General features: G+C 46.2%; 1 pseudogene; it reads left to right on the plus strand.

Moving 5' to 3' along the window:
* Positions 1–982: 982 nt before the first annotated feature.
* LOC148690109 (uncharacterized) lies at positions 983–4823 on the plus strand (annotated as a pseudogene).
* The last annotated feature ends 1296 nt before the right edge of the window (positions 4824–6119 follow it).

Here is a 6119-nt window from a genome sequence, read left to right on the forward strand (position 1 = left end):
AGAACAAGAGCACCTGAGGCACGAGCCTATGATCACCCTAGCCTCGCTAAGGGCGTCAAGAGGGGAGAACCCGAGCAAATACTCAGAGTCCCTAATCTCCGACGCTGATTCAAGCGGCAGTACAACCATGCAAGTCATGACCACTGGAACAACTTCAATCGAGGAGCAGCTAGCTCAGATGAATGAAGCAATCGCAAAGCTCACACGAACTGTGGAAGAGAAGGACTTGCAGATTTCCGCACTTGTCAACCAACTAGATGCGCGGCCCGACGTGAAAGTTAACCCAAATGTAGGCCTATTAAAGAAAGAAGTCGACGAAGAAGAGGAGCCTCCAGCGGAGAAAGTCGAAGAGAAGCTGAAGCTAGACCAAGCAACGGCGTTCATGGGATCTCTCTTTATCCAGCAGCTAGAGGAGATGATTGCAAGCACTATCAAGACACAGTACGAAGGAAGCTCACATGAATCCGTACTGTACTCAAAGCCTTATTCCAAGAAGATTGATGCTTTGAAGATGCCAAGGGGTTATCAGCCCCCAAAATTCATGCAGTTCGATGGAAAAGGCAACCCGAAGCAACATGTCGCCCATTTCATTGAAACTTGCAACAATGCTGGGACAGAGGGGGACTACCTCGTCAAACAATTCGTGCGTTCGCTGAAAAGTAATGCTTTTGACTGGTACACCGACCTCGAACCCGAGTCTATCAACAGTTGGGACCAGCTATAAAGGGAATTCCTCAACCGCTTCTACAGCACTCGCCGTATTGTAAGCATGCTAGAGCTGACCAGTACAAAACAGTGGAAAGATGAACCTGTCGTCGACTACATCAATAGATGGCACTCCTTAAGTTTGGATTGCAAAGATCGGCTTTCTGAAACCTCTGCCATTGAGATGTGCGTTCAAGGCATGCACTGGGGGTTACATTACATCCTCCAAGGCATAAAACCAAGAACATTCAAAGAGCTAACAACTCGTTGCCACGACATGGAGCTGAGTATCGCTAATCACGGGAAAAATGAGCCGATTACTAACTTCAAGAAGGATAAAGTATTCGCCCCAAATGTAGACAAGACCGAGAAGAAGCCCGCTAAGGAAGCTTTCACCGTCAACACTACCCCCATCAAGACCTCCTCAGCGCCCATCAAGATCTCCTCCAAGAAGAAAGCGAAGGAGATAAAGACAGGTGAGCCTTCTCGCACCCAAGACAGATATAAGAGCACCTTAAGAGAGTTGGAACAGAAAACGTACCCTTTTCCTGACTCTGACATGGCTGCCATGTTAGATGACTTGCTGGAAAAAAAGGTGATTGAGCTACCCGAATGCAAGCGTCCAGAAGAAATGAATCGCATAAACGATCCTAGGTACTGCAAGTACCATCGTATTGTGAGCCATCCTGTTGGCAAGTGCTTCGTTTTTAAAGAACTCATCATGAAGCTAGCACACCAAGGGCAAATTGAGCTCGACCTTGAGGACACGGCCGCAACGCATACCACTACAATTGCGTTTGGATCGTTCGATCCCGTGCCTCTCCAAGAGACACCTGACCATTCCCGTGAATGCTCAAGCTGCACGGCACCTCCTACATAACCATCACTGAGGAAAAGCGACCAAGATGTGCATACCGATGATGAAGAAGGATGGATATTGGTAACCTACAAAAAGACAAGGAAGCCAAGACCACGGGTCATACAACCAAAGGTGGAACAAAGAAGAAATCACCACAACCGCAACAATAGGAAGCCTAAAAGAAAGGATGATAAGACAACATATGTTGGGGAACCTATGGAGCAGGAGCCACGCATTCCCGTTTCCTTGCACGAGTACTTCCCGAATGACTTTTTCCAATGGTGCACTACCGTCGCTTGTCACATGGTTAAAGTAGAAATAGAAGAGCCCTCAAAAGGCAAAGCTATCGCCACTGAGGTAGAAAAGACCCTCGCACCTGAAGAAGGTCTGCCAACACACTTTAGCATCGAGGAAGCGCTACAATTGCCAAAAAGGATGTGAAGAGCACTAGCAGCAGTCTTGTCAAGTCCTGGCGACCACGAAGTACAAGAAAGTAACAACGAAGGCTCGAAGCTTCAGCCACATAACTGTGCCACATGTTGTGCCACCCATGACGTAATTAACTTCACTGACGAAGACCTACTGCTGGGATCAAAGCCACACAACTGTCCTCTCTTCGTCTCGGGGTACGTAAGGGAATACAAAGTCAACCGCATGCTTGTGGATGGTGGATTGGCCATAAATATCATGCCAAAATCAACAATGACCATAATTGGCATCAAGGTGAATGAATTATCCCTGAGCCGTCTGCTGATCTAGGGTTTTAACCAAGGAGGACAAAGGGCAATGGGCATGATCCGAGTAGAGATGACCATTGGTGAGCTCAAATCAAGCACGATATTCCACGTGATTGATGCAAGAATTTCCTACAGCTTGCTCCTAGGAAGACCTTGGATCCACGAAAATGGGGTAGTACCGTCCACCTTTCACCAATGCCTAAAATTTTACCGAGAATGAGTGAAGGTGATCCAAGGTGACACCAAGCCATTCACTGAAGCCGAATCACACTTTGCAGACGCCAAGTTCTACATGGACGAAGACATGGTACCCGAAGCTCTTCCGGAAGAGATCAAATCCACGGGCAAAGTAGCACCTAAAAAGCAGGAGTGGCAAGCCATGCCTAAAAAGCAAAAAGAGCAGGTCGTGCCATCTTCAAGCAAAGACGATGACGAGTTTGCTAAACCTGCAACAACCAAAGGGAGTAGGATGCCGTCAGAAGGACCGAACGCACCCATATTCCGGTATATCCCGATGTCAAGAAGAATGAATGGTCAATCTCCATTCGAAACTGGAACAAGAAAAGCCGACACACAATGGCAAATGGATAATGTGAAGTTGCTCAAGACGAATGCAGTTTTGCCTCTGACACAGCTAGGGGGTGCTAAGGTCGCAAGATTACCATAAGGCTTCATAAAAGCTTTACCAAAGAAGGTGGAATCAAGCTTTCTTCCAACCAAGAGGACCGAGGAAGGTTTCAACCCAAACGCCTACAAACTCATGTCGAAGGCCGAGTATGACTTCGCTTCCTCTTCTACGGCTGGAAAGAAGGTTTCAAACATTGTCAATGACAAAGAATGTAACCTCACCAAAACTCAAAAGAAGTTGAAGGAGCATGGTTACGGAGTGGACAACAACAAAGCCGGACTTGGCTTTACACCAAATGCACCTGTGATGATTTCAAACAAAGCGAAAAATACTAGCGCTCAATACGTCAGCGTGAGCATTGAACAAGACCAAGAAGAACCTAAACCCGCCTCTCGGACATCAGTCTTCGATAGGATGAGCCGTTCAAGCCCCAGAATTTCAGTGCTTAATCGCATTGATGGTCAAGACCGAACCTCTGTCTTCAAGAGGCTTAACGCACCAACATCCCAAAGCTCTATCTTTGAAAGGTTGTTAAAGCCAAAGAAACAAAGCAACACAGTTATCTCTCCTCTACGACGATCAACTTCGGAAAGATTTGAAGATAATGAAAAGCCTTATAAAAAGAGGAAGACAACACCAAAGGAAGAAAAGCTCGATGGGTTAGCAGAAAAAGGCAACGTTCGAAGCTTGATTCCTTCAAGGATGAAGCGCCAAGCAATCTTCGAGGTTGACACAAATGGACCATTGAAAGTAAGAAAGCGTACTATCATCCACACCGGACAATCCTCATGCCAACAAGCTTGATTCCACATCACAATTCAAGAAGGCAAAGAAGACGAAATCCTCGAGGAAGATGTCACTGCTGCACCACCACAGCTCGAAGATGGAGGGCAAGCCACGGTTGATGATCTCAAGGAACTCAACTTAGGTACAAGCGAGGAACCAAAGCCCATCTTCGTAAGTGCATTATTAAGTACGAATGAGATAGAAGAGTATTATCAGCTATTGTTAGAGTACAAAGATGTCTTTGCTTAGACCTACAAAGAAATGCCCCGCCTGGACCCTATAATCGTTGTTCATCATCTTGCGGTCAAGCCTGGAACGCGACCGATAAAGCAAACTCAAAGACGCTATCGATCCGAGCTTATCCCACTAATCAAGGTCGAGATCGACAAGCTAATCGAAGCAGGCTTTATTCGAGAAGTGCAATACCCCAAGTGGATCTCCAATATCGTAATTGTCCTTAAAAAATCAGGACAAATACGTGTTTGCGTAGACTTTCGGGACCTTAATGATGCTTGCCCGAATGATGACTTCCCCTTGCCAATCATTGAAATCATGGTGGATGCAACCACTGGCCATGAGGCATTATCATTCATGGATGGCTCTTCTGGGTACAATCAAATTCGCATGGCCCTCGAAGATGAGGAAGTAACAGCTTTTCGAACTCCAAAAGGTATCTATTGCTACAAGATGATGCCTTTTGGTCTAAAGAACGCTGGAGCTACATATCAACGCGCAATGCAGAAAATCTTCAATGACATGCTACACAAAAACGTAGAATGTTACGTAGATGATGTGGTGGTTAAGACAAAGAAAAGATCAAACCACTTGAAGGATCTGCGAATAGTGTTCGAAAAGCTGCGAAAATACAACCTCAAGATGAACCCGTTAAAGTGTGCGTTTGGTGTCACCTCTGGAAAATTCCTCGGCTTCATCGTCAAGCACCGTGGTATTGAAGTGGACCAATCAAAGATCAAGGCCATTCAAAGCATGCCCGAGCCAAGAAACCTGCACGAGCTGAAAAGTCTACAAGGACGGCTAGCCTTCATCAGACGCTTCATCTCCAACCTCGCAGGGCGTTGTTAACCGTTTAGTCGCCTTATGAAGAAAGATGTTCCATTCGTATGGGACAAAGCATGCCATAATGCTTTTGAAAGCATAAAGAAATATTTGTCAAGTACACCTGTCCTGGGGGCACCTGTGCCCGGGAAACCGCTCATATTGTATATTACTGCTCAGGAAAGTTCAATTGGAGCACTCTTGGCGCAAGAGAATGAATCCCAGAAAGAATGAGCACTTTACTACCTTAGTCGAACTCTCACCGGCGCTGAGTTGAACTATTCCCCAATAGAAAAGATGTGCCTCGCTTTGGTGTTTGCCATTCAGAAGCTCAGACATTACATGCATGCTTACACCATCCACTTGGTTGCTAAAGCTGACCCTGTCAAATACGTCATGTCTAAGCCAGTCTTGACAGGGCGACTCACTAAATGGGCTTTGCTTCTTAATCAATATGAGATCATCTACGTCCCCGCTAAAGCCGTCAAGGGACAAGCGCTAGCAGACTTCCTTGCCGATCACCCAATCCCGCCTGATTGGAAAATCTCAGACGACTTGCCTGACGAGGAGGTGTTCTACATCGACATCTTCCCGACATGGACGATGTTCTTCAACGGATCCGCACGAGCAGATGGAGCGGGGCAGGAGTAGTATTCCTGTCGCCACAAAGGCAAATACTACCTTACTCCTTCCAACTGAGTGAGCTATGCTCCAACAATGTTGCTCAGTACCAAGCATTGATCATCGGGCTCCAAATGGAGATCAACATGGAAATCACAGCTCTTGAGGTATATGGCGATTCCAAGCTCATAATCAATCAACTCTTAACTGAATATGAGGTAAGGAAAGATGATCTCATCCCATACTTCCGGCTAGCAACTCAACTGCTACAAAAGTTCGAGGTCGTGACACTAGAACATGTGCCAAGAAAGGAAAATCAAATGGTAGACGCTCTCGCCAATCTAGCCTCGAGTATGACACTAGGAAAAGATGAAGCTGCAAACGTGCCAGTTTGCCAAAGATGGGTGATTCCACTCGTTAATGAAATGTCACTGGATGATACAAATGTCATCTCAGTACTTCCAGTCGATGCAGAAGAGTGGAGACAGCCGCTGATCGACTACTTAGAGCACGGAAAGCTTCCAAATAATCTTAGACACCGTTCTGAAATACGTCGACGAGCACCTCGCTTCCTTTACTACAAAGGAACACTCTACCGACGCTCTTTTGAAGGAGTGCTTCTGAGATGCCTAGGTGAGGAAGAAGCTAATCAAGCCATGGAAGAAGCACATTCAGGTGTGTGGGGCGCATCAGTCTGGACCAAAGCTACATTTCCAGCTTAAAAGAA

This window comes from Pyrus communis, chromosome 16, assembly GCF_041283825.1.
Source record: "Pyrus communis isolate YQ-2024b chromosome 16, ASM4128382v1, whole genome shotgun sequence".
NCBI lineage: Eukaryota > Viridiplantae > Streptophyta > Magnoliopsida > Rosales > Rosaceae > Pyrus > Pyrus communis.